The sequence below is a fragment of the Canis lupus genome, chromosome 12 (genome assembly GCF_003254725.2).
Source record: "Canis lupus dingo isolate Sandy chromosome 12, ASM325472v2, whole genome shotgun sequence".
NCBI lineage: Eukaryota > Metazoa > Chordata > Mammalia > Carnivora > Canidae > Canis > Canis lupus.
Window position 1 is genome coordinate 11,997,075 of NC_064254.1, and position 19,823 is coordinate 12,016,897.

The 19,823-nt window shown below is 42.0% G+C and overlaps 1 long non-coding RNA gene across 3 annotated transcripts in view; it reads right to left on the reverse strand.

Moving 5' to 3' along the window:
* Positions 1–19,823, reverse strand: part of LOC112641627 (uncharacterized) — a 47,044-nt gene that overhangs the window by 25,579 nt on the left and 1,642 nt on the right. For all 3 annotated transcript variants that reach the window (XR_004804078.2, XR_003124738.3, XR_004804080.2), the window contains exon 2: positions 12,374–12,423. This is a non-coding gene — a long non-coding RNA (uncharacterized LOC112641627). The remainder of the gene's footprint in view (positions 1–12,373; positions 12,424–19,823) is intronic.

Here is a 19,823-nt window from a genome sequence, read left to right on the forward strand (position 1 = left end):
TTAAGAGAGAACTTAGCAAGTTGATAATAGATATAAGTAGTCATCAAGTCTCCAATCGGCACAAATAGAAATGGTAAACAAGACTGACATTTTTACAAAGGTTCCCAGTTTAATTCCTTGTCAAATGGGATTCTTTGAACTAGTTTGGTAATGCAGAATCCTATTGCTCCCTCTGTTGCAATAAGGAAGAGGCGACGTCACAATTTCTTTCACAGATACATTTGTTAAAAATTTTGAGACTTGCTTTTGAAGGCCAGGATCTGGAATTTCATTAGCATTGAAAGCAAAATTCAGTCCTTTAAATCTTGATTTAAAGGACTGAAGAAACAGATGGGAAGACTTTCTTTCTTTCTTTCTTTTTTTTTTTTTAATTTTTTTTTATTTATTTATGATAGTCACAGAGAGAGAGAGAAGCAGAGACACAGGCAGGGGGAGAAGCAGGCTCCATGCACCGGGAGCCCGACGTGGGATTCGATCCCGGGTCTCCAGGATCGCGCCCTGGGCCAAAGGCAGGTGCCAAACCGCTGCGCCACCCAGGGATCCCTCTTTCTTTCTTCTTTCTTTCTTTCTTTCTTTCTTTCTTTCTTTCTTTCTTTCTTTCTTTCTTTCTTTCTTTCTTCTTTCTTTCTTTCTTTCTTTCTCTCTCTCTCTTTCTTTCTTTCTCTCTCTCTCTCTCTCTCTCCTTCCTTCCTTCCTTCCTTCTTTCTTTCCTTCTTTCTTTTTCTTTCTTTTTCTTTCTTTTCTTCTTCTTTCTTCTTTCTTCTTCTTCTTCGATTTTATTTATTCATGAGAGACACAGAAAGAGGGGCAGAGACATAGGCAGAGGGAGAAGCAGGCTCCATGCAGGGAGCTGGATGTGGGACTCGATCCCAGGACTCCAGGATCACACCCTGAGCCAAAGGCAGACGCTCAAACACTGAGCCACCCCAGCATCTCCAGACTTTCTTTAATAAAGAATATGGGGGGGGCGGGGGGGGGAATCCCTGGGTGGCTCAGCGGTTCAGCGCCTGCCTTCACCCCAGGGCGTGATCCTGGAGTCCCAGGATCGGGCTCCCTGCATGGACCTGCTTCTCCCTCTCCCTGTGTCTCTGCCTCTCTCTCTCTCTATGTCTATCATGAATAAATAAAATCTTTTTTTTTTTTAAAAAAAGGACATACAGCAGAAATTGTCTATATTAATCTTCCACGTTAATAGATCCCTTCTTCCTCTGTTTATTGACTTTTTCTCTGCCCTGTAATATGCAGAAATCTTATCTCAAAAATTACCTGAATGTGATATATCTAAACACTGGATTGCTACTCAGCAACAAAAAAGGAATGAGCCACTGACACATGTAAGAATGTGGATGGATCTCCAAAACATTGTGCTGAATGGAAGAAGTCAGGCCCAAGAGTCTGTACTACATGATTCCATCTATAGGAAGTCCTAGAAAAGGCAGAAGTAAAAAATAATGAATGATAGTAGGTCAATAGTGTTGGGCTGGTGGGATCAAGGGGATCGGGAGGCACCAACAAAATGGCAGCGGACCCTCCACCTTATGGCCCCCACCTTGGAACTTTCCCACCACCAGCAGACCGCCCGAAGTCTGCCAGTACATGCCCTAATACCTATCACCCCTACAGACACACAACTCCCTACCCCTCCCTGCTTAGAAAGCCCACTTGCCCTCCCCTGGGCGCGACTTCCTGCCCGCCACCTCCCCGGCTTTGCTCCCTTGCAGGGCCACGGAACCTCGCCCAAGAGAGCATCCCAAAATGAACTGAAAAGAAAGATTTTTTTATAATTTTTGTTTATTTATTTAAAAAAATATATGTATATATGAAATAGATTTTTTTAAATTTATTTATTTATTCATGAGAGGCAAAGACACAGGCAGAAGGAGGAGAAAGCAGCCTCCATGCAGGGATCCCAATGCGGAATTCGATCCCGGGACTCCAGGATCACACCCTGAGCTGAAAACAGATGCTCAACCACTGAGCCACCCAGGCATCCCATGAAATAGACTTTTTAAATTTCAAGAAACTCAACTTTTGTTTCTGGTAACATGGTGAGATAGGAGTCAAGGTTGAAACTTTCCACTGTAAACAACTAAAATGCTGGGGGCGGCGGGGGGCGGGGGGGGCAGGATAAATCCTCTTGAATGCATCCATGAGTTGAGAGGAAAGTGAGGAATGTTCAGACCAGAAACTGAACAAAGGCAGAAAATCAGACAGGTAGACCAGTGAAACAGTTTTCACTGCTAGAATATTGTCAAACCAAGTGAATTTGAGCAGTGGGTTGTTTTTTTTTTTTTTTTTTAAGATTTTATTTATTTATTCATTTGAAAGAGCAGCAGAGACATAGGCAGAGGGAGAAGCAGGCTCTCTGTGGGGAATCTGTTGCGGGACTCCATCCCAGGATCCCGGGACCACAACCTGAGCCAAAGGCAGACACTTAACCACTGAGCCACCCAGGTGCCCCCTGAGCTGTGGATTCTGAGACTCAGATTACAGCCAGGGCTTTCCAAAGTATGGATTCTAGAAGATGAAACCCCCAATAAAGCACGAACCACAAAGGGCTACACCCACAGTTTGTTATTTAGAAGTAAACCTATCCTAAACATTTGGAGAGGTATTTCTCCACAGAAGACCTACAATTGGCCAATAAGAGCAAGAAATGAGGGGATCCCTGGGTGGCACAGTGGTTTGGCGCCTGCCTTTGGCCCAGGGCACGATCCTGGAGACCCGGGATCGAATCCCACATCAGGCTCCCGGTGCATGGAGCCTGCTTCTCCCTCTGCCTGTGTCTCTGCCTCTCTCTCTCTCTCTGTGACTATCATAAATAAAAAAAAAAAAAAAAAAAAAAAAGAGCAAGAAATGACGTGGGGAACCAAAGAGAAAGAAAAATTTAAATGACCTTATAATCTGCAGCCCATTGACAAATACTTGAGGCAAGCAGATTATATTATTCTTCTAGGAAACTCCCAATTGTCTTAATGTTAATATTTTGCTAGAGGGAAAAACAATCTTAACTTTAACAATACCTAAGCCTCCAGGGTCCTGTGAGTCTTCTTTAGCATATGAAAGTCCTTTTGAAAACCTGCCTTTATTTTTACTTCACCTAACTCTAAAGTATACAATCAGTTGCTCCTCACAATCCCGGGGCAGCAGCTCATTCTGCTCAGGGTCTGGTCTCTTGCTTTGATAAAACCACCTTATTTGTACTGAGGAAAAATTCTTTCTTGGCTGTCAGCTCTGAACCCCAACCCTCACACTACATCAAAAAGATGCTTAACATCATTAGTCATTAAGGAAATGCAAATCAAAACCATGAAATACTACTTGACCCCACCAGGAAATCTTTTTGCATCAAAAAGAACAAATTATCTAGGAATAAATTTAACCAGAGGTGAAAGATCTGTATACTAAAAACTATAAGAAACTGATGAAAGAAATAGAAAAAGACAAAAATAGGGGCACCTGGATGGCTCATCGGTTAAGGCATCTGCGTTTGGCTCAGGTCATGATCTCCAGGTCTGCTTCTCTCTCTCTCTCTGTCTCCTTCTGCTCTTCCTCACCATTCATTCTCTCTCTCTTCCAAATAAACAAAATAAAATATTTTTAAAAAGACACAAATAAATGGGAAGATATCTGTACTCATCAACTGGAAGAATTGAGATTGTTAAAATGTCCATACTACCCAAAGCAGTCTGTTGGGCTGGCAAGACTGGGGACCTCAAAACGGCAATCCCAGGCCGGCAACCTCCCAATAAGACCACCTTGCTGCCCTACCTAACTTATCTTACAAAGACCTGTAACCCTTGCCCTAATCGGAATGCCACCCTGCCCCATCTTCCCACTGAAAACTCTTTATAGAACCTCCTGCGGTTTGCCTGGGCGTGACTCCCCCCCCCCCCCCCCAAGACTTCCTGCATCTCTCCCTCCCCTGTGGGCCGTGGAACCTCCCCCAGAGAGTGTCCCATGAAAAGCCTCTTTTGACCAACTTTTGCCTGGCTTCTCTATTCCGTTTCACTACCTATCGGATTAAACCTGACATAATCTACAGATTTAAAACAATTCCTCTCAAAACTCCAATTGCATGTTTCACAGAAATAGAACAGACAATCCCAAAATTTGTAGGGAACCATGAAAGACCCCAAATAGCCAAAGCAATCTTGAGAAGACCAAAGCTAAAGGCATCACACCTCTTGATTTCAAAATATACTTCAAAATAGTGGCGCCCTTGGTTGAGCAGCCCACTCTTGATTTTGCTAGCTCAGGTCACAATCTCAGGGTCGTGGGATCAGGCCCCATGTTGGGCTCCTCAATTAGCAAGGAGTCTGCTTGAGCTTCTCTCTTCCCTCTCCCTCTGCCCCTCCCCCCCAAAATAAATGAACAATCTTAAAAATATATATATATATACATCTATAGATTACAAAATAAATTACAAAGCTATAGTAATCAAAATAGTGTGACACTGACATAAAAACAGACACCTAAATCAATGGAACAGAATAGAGACCCCATAAATAAACTTAGCATATATGGTTGATTAATATACAACAAAGGAGCTAAGAACACACAATCAGGAAAGGGGAGTCTTCAATAAATCAAGCTGGGAAAGTTGGACAGTCACATGCAAAAAGATAAACTAGACCCCTATCTCTCACCATACACAAAAATCCATTCAAAATGAATTCAAGACTTGAACCTAAGACCCAAAATCATAAAACTCTTAGAAGACATAGGAGGTAAGCTTTTTTTTTTTGGCAACAATATTTTCGATTATTCACCAAAAGCAAAGGCAACCAGAGTGCAAATAAACAAGTGGGACCACATCAAACTGTAGAGCTTCTACAGAGCAAGGGAAACAATCAATTGAAAAGAGCAAACTACAGAATGAAGAAAATATTTATAAACTATGTATCTGATAAGAGGTCATATCTGAAATATAAAGGACCCATACATCTCAATAGAAAAAAAAAATCTGATGTAAAAACGAGCAGAGAAACGGAATGACAGTTTTCCGAAGAATACATACAATATAATGGCCAACAAGTACATGAAAAGGTATTCAACATCACTAATTATCAAGGAAATGCAAATCAGAATCACAATGCGAAACCACCTCACACCTATTACAATGGCTATCATCAAAAAAGGCAAAAGATGCTCTTCCTCTAAGTGGCCTGAGGTTACCTCTGAAAATGGTTCTCTGTTCGCTTAATCCAGAAAACCCTACCAAATCATGCAAGTCAAGAGGTTCAAATCTTCATGCTCACTTTACGAACACACATGAAACTGCCCAGGCCATCAAGGGTATGCATATCTGAAAAGCCATCAAGTATCTGAAAGATGTCACTTCGCAGAAGCAGCATGTGTCATTCCTTCCCTACAATGGTGGAGTTGGTAGGTGTGCCCAGGTCAAACAGTGGAGCTGACTGGGTCAGTGCTGAATTTTTACTGCTCATGCTTAAAAATGCAGAGAGTAAATGCTGAACTTAAGGGATTTTGTTTTTTAGATTTTATTTGTTCATGAGAGACACAGAGACAAAGGCAGAGACATAGAGGAAAAGCAGGCTCCCTGTGGGGAGCCCGATGCAGGACTCAATCCCAGGACCCCAGGATCCCGACCTGAGCCAAAGGCCGATGCTCAATGGTTGAACCACCCAGGTGTCCTGATCTTAAGAGTTTAGAGGTAGATTCTCTGGTCATTGAGCACATCCAGGTGAACAAAGCCCCCAAGATGCGGTGTAAAATTTACAGGGCTCAGGTCGGATTAACCCAAACATGTGCTCTCCCTGCCACATTGAGATGATCCTTACTGAAAAAGAGTAGGATTGTTCCTAAACCAGAAGAGGAGTTTGCACAGAAAAATATATTCCAGAAGAAACTGAAGAAGCAAAAATTTATGGCCCAGGAGTAAATTCTGCATAGAATAAATGTAAAAAAAAAGACAAAAAATAAGAGGCATTAATGAGAATATGGAGAAAATGGAATCCTTGTGCACCATGGGTGGGAACGTAAATTTCAGTCACTATGGAAAGAAAACAGCATGAAGTTTCCTCCAAAAATTAAAAATAGAACTAACATATGTTCCAGCAATCCCACTTCGGGATATAAATCCAAAAGAAATTAAAACAAGATATCAAAGAAATATCTGCATTCCCGTGTTCACTGCAGTATTATTCACGGTAGCTAAGATAGAGAAATAACTTAAATGTCCATCAGTGGAGGAATAAAGAAGATGTGATTATATATATGGGAATATTATTCAGCCATGAGAAAGCAGGAAATCCTGCCGCTTAGAACAACATGGATAGGTCTTGGGGGCATTATGCTATGTGAAACAAACCAGAGAAAGATAAATACTGCACAGTGTCACTTAAGGTGTGAAGGGGAAAAAAATGAAAGAGAGAGAGAGTAAAAAAGTAGTTGCCAGAGGTAGAGGTTGGGGGTGGAGGAGGGAGAGGTTGGTAAAAAGGTATGAACTTTCAGCTATAAAATGAGTTAAGTTCTGGGGGTGCCTGTGTTGCTCAGTCAGTTGGGCATCTGCCTTGGACTCAGGTTGTGATCCAGTGGCCCTGGGATTGGGCCCTGTGTTGGGCTCTTTGCTCAACAGGGAGCCTGCTTCTCCCTCTCCCTCTGCCTCCCCCCTGGCTTGTGCTATCTCTTTCTCTCTCAAATAAGTAAAATCTTAAAAAAAAAAAAAAAAAAAAAAAAAATGAGGGGCACCTGGGTAGCTCAATTGGTTAAGCATCTGCCTTCAGCTCAGGTCATGGTCCTGGAGTCCTGGGATCAATCCCCAAGTTGGGTTCCCTGCTCCTTGGGGGGCCTGCTTCTCTCTCTCCCTCCACCTGCCACTTCCCCTGCTTGTGCTCTCTCTTTCTCTCTCTCCTGCTCTCCTCTCTCTGTCAAATAAATAAAATATTTTTTTAAATGAGTTAAGTTCCAAGGGTCTACCATAAAACATGGTGACTGCAGTTGGATGACATTGTATTATATAACTGAAATTTGCTGAGAGTAGAACTTAAATGTTATCACCAAAAAAAAAAAAAAAGATAAATATGTGAAGTGATAGTTGTGTTAATTAGCTAGATGGGGGTTCCCTTCACAATATATACATTTATCAAAATATCATGATGTATACTTTAAATGTCTTACAAGTTTTTTGTCAATTACCTTGATACAGCTGAAACTAAAAAAAATAAATACAAATCAATGTACTTATAGAACAATTATGTTTGGTAATGTACCAAAATTATTATATATTATCTCTATATTTCTGTTGTTTACAATATGTTGACAAAAATAAATTTAAGTGAGGGATCCCTGGGTGGCGCAGCGGTTTGGCGCCTGCCTTTGGCCCAGGGCGTGATCCTGGAGACCCGGGATCCAGTCCCACATCAGGCTCCCAGTGCATGGAGCCTGCTTCTCCCTCTGCCTGTGTCTCTGCCTCTCTCTCTCTCTCTGTGACTATCATAAATAAATAAAAAAAAATTAAAAAAAATAAAAATAAAAAAAATAAATTTAAGTGAAATTGTCACCAGATAGTCTCCAAGACCTGATCTTTACTGCCCACCTGCTTGTACTTACTGACCTTTATCCTACTTTTTCCTTAACCTCTTCTTTCCAGTTTATCTTTTAACTCAGGCAAAGGAAAGCAAAATGGCCCCTGGAGCAATAAAGACTGCCCTGACAGGACCTCCTGCCCACCCAGGTGGCCCAGACTAGTTTGAACTTAACCCCTAACTCATGCTTACACAGATGGATCACGGAAAGACCATGGAATGATTGACAACTACCTTTATCTCATTAGAATCCTAAATCTCCACCCAGGGAGGAACACAAGCCTCATTTACATAACAACAATGTATGTATAGGCATGTTTCCTTAAGGTGCCTGCACTATCTTTGCCACCTGTACATATTACAAGGCTTCTCTAACTAAATATTCATTCTAACCCTAAATAAAAGGAACCCATCCACCCTTGCTCCAGGAAGCCATGACTTTGCAAGCTATTCCCTGTGATCCTATTTGCTGCAAATAAAGTGTACTTTGTGTGACAACTCAACCTGGTGCAGTTTCTGACTCACCAAAGAAGGAACTCACATTGGTTTGGTTACAGAACCTTATAAAAATTTTTTTTGAAAAAAAGGAAGGAAGAAAGAAATATGTTTGGTCTTTGTCCCCAGTTCCTGGCACAGAACTTCTAAAATCCTTGTAATCAACTGAGTGAAATTAGATGACTAGTGGCTGGGAACCTGTAAATGGCTTTGGGGGTAAAGGGGTTGATAGCCTTAAGACCAAGGCTTCATTAAAGGGTTAGAAGTGTCAGTCCCATCCTCCACTCCCCACCTCTAGGAAAGGGAAGGGAGCTAGAGATTGAGTTAATTCCCAATAGCCAATGATTTAATCAATCATGCTTAAATAATGGAACCCCTAATGATGGGGTGAACATATCAAAGTTCTAGGAGTATAGCATGCCCAGAGGAAGCTCCTTGTCCCTTACCCCATATCTTGTTCTATGTGTCTCTTCCATGTGGCTAACCCTGAGATGCGTCTCTTACAATAAACCAGTAATAGTAAGTAAAGGATTTTCTTGAGTTCTGTGAGCCATTCTATCAAATTATTGAATCTGAGATGGGAGTTGTGAGAACTCTCACAAGTTATAGCCAGTTGGTCAGAAGTGCAGGTGGCAACCTGGAACTTTCAATGGGCATTTGAGGTGATGGCAATTTTGGGATTAAAACCTTAAACCTGTAGAGTCTGAACTTATTCTAGGTAGTTAGTGTCAGAAATGAATTGTAAGACATTTAGTCGATGTTTGCAGAAAATGCTTGGTATGGAAAAAAAACTCACATTTGATGTCAGAAGTACTATGAGTGAAAAACAGATCATATAGTCCTAGAAAACTAATACAATATAGAATGCCTTCACAATCTCAAGGTAGAGGGACACCTGGGTGGCTTATCAGTTGAGTGTCTGCCTTTGGGTCAGGAAGTGATCCCAGGGTCCTGGGATTGAGTCTTGTGTCAGGCTCCCCACCAGGAGCCTGCTTCTCCCTCTGCCTGTGTCTCTCTGTCTCTTTGTGTGTCTCTCATGAATAAATAAATAAAATCTTTTTAAGAAACCCCAACAATCTTGAGGTAGACAAAGATTTCTTAGATAGGATGTAAAAGGCACTGGCCATACAAGAAAAAAAGACAAATTGGACTTTATTATATTTTTTTAATTTTTTATTTATTTATGATAGTCACAGAGAGAGAGGCAGAGACATAGGCAGAGGGAGAAGCAGGCTCCACGCACCGGGAGCCCGATGTGGGATTCGATCCCAGGTCTCCAGGATCGCGCCCTGGGCCAAAGGCAGGCGCCAAACCGCTACGCCACCCAGGGATCCCCAAATTGGACTTTATTAAGATTAATAACTTCTGCTGGAAGTTTTTCTGATGGAAACAACCCAAATTTCCATCAACAGATGAAAAGATAAACAAATGAGGATACAGCTTTGGAGTGGAATATTAGACAGAAATAAAAAGGACAAGCTACTGACATATACAATAGCATAGACTAATCTCAAAAAAGAATGTTAAAGAAAAGAAGCCAGACACAAAAGAACCCAAACTGTATTCATATAAAATGTGGAAGCCAGCAAAATTAATTCATGGCAATACAACCAGAACTTTGGCTGCCTCTTTGGGGGCCAGGAATTGATTAGAAAGGGGTAGGAGGGGATCCCTGGGTGGCGCAGTGGTTTGGCGCCTGCCTTTGGCCCAGGGCGCGATCCCGGAGACCGGGGATCGAGTCCCACATCGGGCTCCCGGTGCATGGAGCCTGCTTCTCCCTCTGCCTGTGTCTCTGCCTCTCTCTCTCTCTGTGTCTATCATAAATAAATAAAAATTAAAAAAAAAAAAGAAAGGGGTAGGAGGGAACTTTCTGGGGTGATGATAATGTTGTAGAGTTTGATTAGGGCAATGATAGTTTGTCATAACTGCTCAAACTTATTTGAGATCTGTGCATACATATGTGTATGTAAATTATATCTAAATGAACAAAAACAAAAAGGATTTTTAAAAGATTATATGAGATACTGTATATAGCCACCAGTTTCTTAAAAATTAAGAAGCCTCATAATGCCAGGTATCAGAAAATATAGAAATTCTCATCCACTACTAATGCGAGTGTAATTTGGTTCAACTACTTGGCAAACAACATGACACCATCTTGTGAATTTGAACACTTGTGAACCAATGACCTAGCAATTCCACTCAAGAAACACTTGTACATGTGTTAACTGACAGGCCATGTGGATTAAAAAAGATCCAGATAAAATAATAAAAATATTAGAGGAAAATCATGTCAAACATTTGTGTAACTATAGGATGAGAGCAACAGTTCTGATGCACAAAGGAATAGACACATTTGGCAACATAAAATTTAAAACTGTATAGCAAAAGACATGGTAAAGGAAATCCAAAGACAGTAAGTGGGGAATAAATATTTGCAACACATATGACAGATAGAGGGTTAACACCCGTAATCAATAAAAAGCACCTGCAATTCCTTGGGAGAAAAACACCTCGATAGAAAAATAAGCAAAGATATGAATGGGCTGTTCACAAAAGAGGAATGCAAGTGTCCCCCCCAAAAAACCCACTGAAAGATAATCATCCTCACGAGTAATCAAAACCCATAGTGTTTTTGTGATGATTAACAGAGGCAAACATTTTCAAAATATATATTTTTTAAGATTTTATTTTTAAGTAATCTCTGCACCCAAAGTAGGGCTCAAACTCACAACCCCCAGATCTAGAGTCACATGTTCCACCAACTGAGCCAGCCAGGCACCCCTCAATATTTCTGATGCCAGATTCCTCCCAGTCTTTATCCTCATTTTCTTCCCAAGTCTCTGTAATTGGCTTTGACCTCAACATGCCACTGAAATTGACATTCCATTAAAATTGCCCTTGGTGGGCAGCCCTGGTGGCTCAGTGGTTTAGCACCGCCTTCACTTCAGCCCAGGGCCTGATCCTGGAGACCCAGGATCGAGTCCCACGTCAGGCTCCTTGCACGGAGCCTGTGTCTCTGCCTCTCTCTCTCTCTCTCTCTGTGTGTGTGTCTCTCATGAATAAATAAATAAAATTTTTAAGAAAATTGCCCTTGGTGAAGACTTCCAAATACAAAGTGCACTCCTACCCTTCCTAGAATTCTTCAAGGCACTTGGCCCCCTAGCTTTTCTTTCCATGAATACTCCTCCTAGGCTTCCTCAAGAATCATTTCCATCATCCTAGACCACTTCTCCATCTTTGACCAACATTTCCCTTTCTTTTCCTGCCCTCTAGGTTTGGCCAATGATAGTTGGACATTTCTTTCTTGAAGGGGTTGGGGGAGGCTACTCAGCATCACAGAATTTCTTATGAATCTTTTATGCAGAACCCACTAGTCATGCTAGAAGCTGAAAATGCCAAGTATGTGCTCTCCCAGCCCCTTCTGCAGCTGGCACTGACCTGGGCTGGGCTGATCAGATGCAGTTACCTTAGACTTTGACTCTGGACTTATTGGTGGAAAGAAGCAGAATCAATGGAAGAGTGTTCCTGGCAGTCCTGTGGAGCTCAGTTCTCAGCCTGATGGCGTCAGTGGTGTGAGGTGTGACATCTAGTGGACAGTGGTATCCTCACCAGTGTTTATGGAGTGATTTTTGGCTGTGGTCTTAGCCAGTTAGGCTCTGAGCCTGGTTCTCCAATTTTCCCAGTGATTCTGTGAGCTATTTATAGCTTAACTTAAAAAACCAGAATCTATTTCCATTGCTTGTGACTGAGAACTCTGATAAATATAGCATTTCAGAAAGCTGTCCTCCATTCTGTTTCTCTATACCACCTAAAACCACACTTATCTACCTTCTGAACTTATATTATTAAAGAAGCCATGAAACTTAGCACATTATCATTTGCTACCTTATGCTTTAATTTTTCATTTTCATACTTTTATTTACAGGCCCTGTTGTGCCTATAAATGATGTCTTTCCAACAATACCATGAACCCCAATCACAATCACAGTGAAAGATCATATAGTTTTGTATATTTGCTAATGGAGATTATGCAAACAGGACACACTGAAGACAGAGGGGCACATGGCTGGCAGGTGCAGTGTCTCTGAGTAGTTGAGAGGAGAAGAGATCTAGTACCCAAGTCAAGGACTTGGCTTTGGGAGCAGAGATAGTCCAGCTATATATATGCAGGAGAAGGACAGAGTGTAATGAGTACAGGTGCTTTCAGTGGTAGGTGTGGTGGTGAGTGCCACCGTTTTCTCTGTGGATTAGGAAGCAGTGTCAAACAGATGCAGCAATCCAAATTTCCATCAACAGGTGACAGGATAAAAGAAATTTTCACTTACCTCCAGTCTTTTGCTCTGACTACTATCAAAACTCCTCCTGAGGGAGGATCCTGTGAGAACAAAGCAGAGAATGTAGGCAAGAAATGCAGCAGATGAAGTCACTTTATTGCATTCAAGGATAAATTCACGGCAAGATGCCATATCTTCTCAGTCTATTTAGCCATTCAACTTCAGAGTAAGATATTATTGTTATCACAGGGCCATGATTAGTTTATTTCAATGGAAGATGAAGTATTTGACAGAGGACATTGTCAGTATATATATATGGCAGACACTTCCTGTACATTGAATGTATTAAAAATATACAACTCTGGGCAGCCCGGGTGGCTCAACGGTTTAGTGCCGTCTTCAGCCCAGGGCGAGATCCTGAAGACCCGGGATCGAGTCCCGTGTCAGGCTCCCTACATGGAGCCTGCTTCTCCCTCTGCCTGTGTCTCTGCCCCCCGCTCTGTGTCTCATGAATAAATAAATAAACTCTTTAAAAAAAATACAACTCTGAGTTTTTGACCCAAAAAAAGTATTTAAAATAGATCATCATAAGAGGGATGCCTGGGTGGCTCACAGGTTGAGCATCTTGCCTTCTACTTGGGGTGTGATCCTGGTCCGGGGATCGGGTCCCACGTTGGACTCCCTGGGAGGGGCCTGCTTCTCCCTCTGCCTGTGTCTCTGCCTCTCTCTCTGTGTCTCATGAATAAATAAATAAAATCTTCAAAAAAAAGTCATTAAGATAAGCATGTTGAATTGTAAATATTTTTAAAAATTTCTATATATTAGGACATTTTGACATGTATTTGACAGTATGACCTTAAAACACCTTTCTGGCTGAGGAGAGTCTGCCCCTCCCAGAGTAGCCTTCAAGCATCCCTTTCATATGCCTACCAACTACTTCTGATAGCACTTTCACATGCTAAGCCAATACAGTTGGCCCTTGGACAGCCCAGGTTTGAACTGTGCAGGTCTACTTAGACATAGAATTTTTTTTTAAAGATGATTTTATTTATTTATTCATGATAGACATAGAGAGAGAGAGAGAGAGAGAGAGAGGCAGAGACACAGGCAGAGGGAGAAGCAGGCTCCATGCAGGGAGCCCGACGTGGGACTCGACCCCAGGTCTCCAGGATTGCGCCCTGGGCCGAAGGCAGGCGCTAAACCGCTGAGCCACCCAGGGATCTCCCTAGACGTGGAATTTTTTCAATAAACATACTACAGTACTATAAATGTACTTTCTCTGCCTTATATTTTCCCAATAACATTTTCTTTTCTTTTTTAAAAAATATATTTTTAATTTATTTATTTGAGAGAGAGAGGTAATGATAGAGAACTTGAGCTCAGGAGGAGAGGGAGAAGTAGGTTCCCTGCCAAGCAGAGTCGGTCACAGGGGCTTGATCCCAGGGTTCCGGGATCATGACCTGAGCCAAAGGCAGATGCTTAACCAACTAAGTCACCCAGGCGCCCCTATTTTCTTTTCTCTAGCTTACTTTATTGTAAGGATACAGTATATAAAATATACAACATGCAAAATATGTGTTGACTGTTTATGTTAGCAGTAAGGCTTTCAGGCATCAGTACACTATTAGTAAAGTTTTAGGGGAGTCAAAAGGTATATGCAGATTTTAGACTGCACACAGGGTGGGAGACAGGGTGTGCTGGTGCCCCAACCCCCACATTGCTTAAGGGTAAACTGCATTTCCCTTGCCCTAAATGACTCTAGATCCCAGTACCAGGTAACTAAGGACCACCTCTATAGCTTACAGCTGACCAAAATTATTTTAAACTAGCCAATCCTAAACTGTCCTGCCTTGCCTTTTCCATGGAAAGCCCAGCAAGGGCCATGGACAATGCTCCACCTCGAGACCAATGCTGGTGCTTGCTATGTGGCCCTGCAGAGTGTGCAGTGACCTCTCTCTAGGATATGTGAGTATAATAAATTTCTTCCTTTCGGGGCACCTGGCTGGCTCAATCAGTAGAGCATGTGACTCTTGATCTCAAGAGTCCCACAATGGACATGGAGCCTACTTAAAGGAAAAAAAATTCTTCCTCTCAAGCTTCATTCTCCTCTCCTCCTGCACTGACTTTACCATTCTTTCTTGTTATTATTATTATTGAAGTATGGTTGACACAGAATGTTACATTAGTTTCAGGTATGCAACACAGTGATCCCCAAGTCTATATGTTATACTATGTTGACCACAAGTGTAGCTACCACCTGTCACCATACAGTGCTATTAAACATGCTTTTTGTCAAAACAACAGAATTTAAAAATGGGCAAAAGAATTCAACACACAGGGCAGCCCTGTTGGCGCAGCGGCTTGGCGCCGCCTGCAGCCTGGGGTGTGATCCTGGAGACCCAGGATGGAGTCCCACATCGGGCTCCCTGCATGGAGCCTGCTTCTCCCTCTCCCTGTGTCTCTGCCTCTCTCCCTCTGTGTCTATGAATAAATAAATAAATAAATCTTAAAAAAAAAAAAAAGAATTCAACACACATTTCACTCAAGAAAATGTATGAATGACTAAAAAGCACATGAAAATAAGCAGTTGAAAAAATGTTCAACATCATTATCCATCAGAGAAATGCAAATTAAAACCATAATGAAGGGGCAGCCCGGGTGGCTCAGTGGTTTAGCACCCCCTGGGGTGTGATCCTGGAGACTCGGGATCAAGTCCCACGCTGGGCTCCCTGCGGGGGCCTGCTTCTCCCTCTCCTGTGTCTGTGCCTCTCTCTCTCTCTGTGTCTCTCATGAATAAATAAATAAAATCTTAAAAAAAAAACATAATGAAGAAAAAAACCCACAATGAGATATCATCTAGCACCACTAGAATGGCTAAAATTAAAAAGAGAAACAATTAAAGTGCTGCCCCCCCCCCCCCCAAAAAAAAAGTGCTGGCCCAGGGGCACCTGGGTGGCTCAGTCAGTGAAGCGTCTCCCTTTGGCTCAGGTCCTGATCCCAGGGTCCTAGGATCAAGAGCACTAGGGACTCCCTGCTCAGTGAGGAGCCTGCTTCCCCCTCTCACTCTGCCTGCTATTCCCCTTGATTGTACTCTCATTCTCTGTCAAATAAATAAAAACAATCTTTATTTTTTTTTTATTTTTTATTTTTTAATTTATTTATGATAGTCACACAGAGAGAGAGAGAGGCAGAGACACAGGCAGAGGGAGAAGCAGGCTCCATGCACCGGGAGCCCGACGTGGGACTCGATCCCGGGTCCCCAGGATCGCACCCTGGGCCAAAGGCAGGCGCTAAACCGCTGCGCCACCCAGGGATCCCCCAAATAAAAACAATCTTAAAAAAAAAAAAAGTGCTGCTGGGCAGCCCAGGTGGCTTAGCGGTTTAGCACGCCGCCTTCAGCCCAGGGCGTGACCCCGGGGTCCTGGGATTGAATCCCACATCAGGTTCCCTGCATGGAGCCTCCTTCTCCCTCTGCCTGTCTCTCTGCCTCTCTCTCTCTCTGTGTCTCTCATGAATAAATAAATAAAATCTTAAAAAAATGATTTTATTTATTTATTTGAGAGAGAAAGTGAGTGAGTGAGAATGAGTGCACAGCTGGGAAAGAGGGAGAGGGAGAAGCAGACTCCCTGCTGAGCAGGGAGTCCAATGTGGGGTTCCAACCCAGGACCCTGGGACCATGACCGAGTCAAAGGTAGGTGCCCAACTGACTGAGCTACTCATGCACTCCCACATGAAGACTTTTATATGAATGTTTATAGCAGTGTTATTCATAATAGCCCAACTGGAAACAACCCAAACTTCCTTCAATGGATGAATACAAATGTGGTATATTCATTCATTGGAATACCACTCAGGAATAAAAAGGAAAAAACTACAATGCCAGGTTGGTTCAACATCTGAAAATCAGTTCATGTAATACGTTCTGTTACTAGAATGGAAAAAAATTACATGATCATCTCAACAGACAAAGAAGAAAAATTTGACAAAACCCAACACCCTTTCATGATAAAAAACACTCAACAAATTAGGAATAGAAGGGAACTTCCTCAACCTGATAAAGATCATCTATTAAAAACACACAGCTGAAGTGCTTAGGTGACTCAGTTAAGTGTCTGACTCTTGATCTTGGCTTAGGTCTTGATCTCATGGTCATGAGTTTGAGCCTCATATTGGGCTCCATGCTGGAGTGAAGCCTACTTATACAAAGAAAACAAGGGGATCCCTGGGTGGCTCAGTGGTTTAGCAACTGCCTTCTGCCCAGGGTGTGATCCTGGGGTCCCGGGATCGAGTCCCACATTGGGCTCCCTGCATGGAGCCTGCTTCTCCCTCTGCCTGTCTCTCTCTCTGTCTCTCATGAATAAATAAATAAAATCTTAAAAAAAAAAAAAAAGTCACATGTTCTTCTGACTGAGACAGCCGGGTGCCCCAAGATCAATATTTTTAAAAATTATATTGTTATACAACTGCAATGAACAATCCATTAATAGAAGCTAAAAAACAATTATGTTAAGTGAAATGGGCCAGTCACAAAAAGACATATTTGTATGATTCCACTTATTTGAAATACCTAGACTATTCAAATTTATAGAGACAAAACAGAATAGTGGTTTCCAGGGGCTTGAGAGAGGGGGAATATAGAACTAGCATGTAATGGGTATAAAGTATCAGTTTGGGAAGTTGGAAGAAGTATGTAGATAGTGGTGATGACCAGACAACAATATAAATATACTTAGTACCAATAAAACTGTATGTATATTTAAAATGTTTAAACTGGTAAATTCTATGATATGTACATTTCACAATAAAAAGAAATAAGGAATGAAGTATTGATACATGCTACAAATTGCATAAACACTGAAAACTATTATGCTAAATGAAAAAAGTCACAAAAGTTGACATATATGGTGCATTCATATGAAAGTCTAAAGTAGGTAAATCTCTAGAGATAGATGGATTAGGGCTAGTGGAAGGGAAGGGACATGATGAATAAAAGAGAGATAGCTAAAGGGTACAGGGTTTCTTTTTGAGGTGATTAATATGTTCTAAAGTTTACTGTGGTGATAATTGAATATATATGTGAATGTAGTCAAAACCACTGAATTGTATACTTTATGTGGTACACTCTAAGTGAACTGTTTATGTGAATTAGCTCTCAATAAGTTTGTTTTATTTTATTTTTTTAAATAAGTTTGTTTTAAGAAGAGGAATGAGGGCACCTGGATGGCACAGCCAGTTAAGCATCCAATTCGTGATTTGGCTCAGTTCGTGATCTCAGGGTCATGTGATTGAGCCCTGTATCAGGCTCTGTGCTCAGGGCAGGATCTGCTTAAGATTCCCTCTCACCCTACCTCTAAAATAATAAATACATCTTTAAAAAAGAAGTAAAAGAAGAATGAACTAATACATATTATAACATTGGTGAACTTCAAAAACACATGCTAAGTGAAAGAAGCCAGACACAAAAGGCCACATATTATATGATTTCATTTATAGGAAAGGTCTTCTTTGGGAAAAAGAAGCTAATGACAGGTGGTTTGGGCAGCCCTAGTTCCTATTCCCTTCCTAGCCTTCAGACTAGCACCACTCAAGTGACCTCTCAAATGGTGACCAGGCATGAAAAAGATGTGGGTAGGATGAACACCTGGGTGTGGCAAGAAACTTGACCAGATTCAGTAATAGCCACACTTGCCCCATTGCTCTCTAGCAAATCACCTTGCTGATAACTATGGAGCAAAGTGCAAGCAGAAAGGAGAAAGTAAGCCAAGAGGGGACCCGGGAGACAGAACCTACTTCCTTGGAAGCTATTCTCTGAGAGAGCTCTTCTTTATTCCTCAGAAATGCCTCTATTGCATTTTCTTCTCTCTCAGCCCCTCTTAGGTACTCAGCTGAATCTCAATTTGCCTACTCCCACTGCCATTAACTCTGTGAGTGCCTGGTCACCCAGGCTCAGTTCTGTAAAAATACATAAAGGAAACCTCATTCAAAATAGAATAACGGGGCAGCCCTGGTGGCGCAGCGGTTTAGCGCCGCCTGCAGCCCGGGGTTTGATCCTGGGGACCCTGGATCGAGTCCCATGTTGGGCTCCCTGCGTGGAGCTTGCTTCTCCCTCTCCCTCTGCCTGTGCCTCTCTCTCTCTCTCTCTCTCTGTGTCTCTATGAATAAATAAATAAAATCATTAAAAAAAAAAAAGGAATAACGAAGCCATGAAGGGGGAGCTCTCATGCACTATTACTCATGGAAGCTTGCACAGCTTAGTAGGAAAAAGGAAGATTTCCTCCCAGCCCAGCAATAGCAAGCTGCCCTCACCTGCAGCCACTTCCAATGCTCATTTTCCTCCAATAGATTTGTGTTCAAAACCACCCCTTCCAGCTCCTTCCTTTCCTCTTAAAAGAACACAAGGACACTCTCCTCCTCTGCTCTCTGTACTTGCCTATGGTTTGTCATCACTTGAGTGTCCTGAATTGCATTTCCTCTTGCTATTCCTGAATAAACTCATTTGCTGCTCCATAACCTCTGTTGTTTAATTTTTAAGGTGGACAGTTCGTATTAGATCTGGATATGATGAGTCTGAAGTTGGTTTTCAAAATTGTAGAATCTTCCTTTAACCATCCAGATTTTGGATAATTTGGTCATCCTTCTACTCTACGGATTGTGAATTATCTAGTGACCAATGATTTCCTCTTCTCCCTCTTTACCTCATATTCGCACCTGGCTATCACTCCACTTACCAACAACTCCCCAAAAGTAAAAGGAAGACAAATTTGTACTGTTTGCCTCATATTTTAGAAACCATGGTGTAAAATTTCTCTGGGAAACTGGTTAAAACTAAGGGGCTAAATGATACTGACTGGAGAAATGATTTGTTTCAAATGATCTATGTTCTGGGGAAAATGTAAGTTGGTTGTTTGTGACACTCAGAAATGATCCTGTCAGTGGTATGACTCCTTTGTCAAACTTCCTAATGAAAATCAGGGCATTAGAGGGCACCTGGGTGGCTCAGTTGGTTAAGCATCTGCCTTTGGCTCAGGTCATGGTTCTAGAAACCCCAGGATTGAGCCCTGCATCACAGGCTCCCTGCCAGGGTGGGGAGTCCATTTCTGCCTCTCTCCTTGGCTTGTGCTCTCCCTTGCTATCTCTCTCAAATAAATAAATAAAATCTTAAAAAACAAATCTTACAAAAGAAAACTAAGGATGCCTGGGTGGCTCAGAGGTTGAGCATCTACCTTTGGCTCAGGGCATGATCCCGGGGTCCTGGGATCGAGTCCCACATCGGGCTCCCTGCATGGATAGCCTGCTTCTCCCTCTGTCTATGTCTCTGCCTCTCTCGCTCTCTGTTTCTCTTATGAATAAATAAAATAATAAAATCTTAATAAGAAATTAAAAAAAGAAAACTAGGGCATTAGACTGTTATGCAAATGAGGGGGCTTCACCCTGTATCACTTTCTTCAGATTAGTAGGGGGAACTCAGTTGTGAAATGCAAATCTACATTTCTTTTTTTTT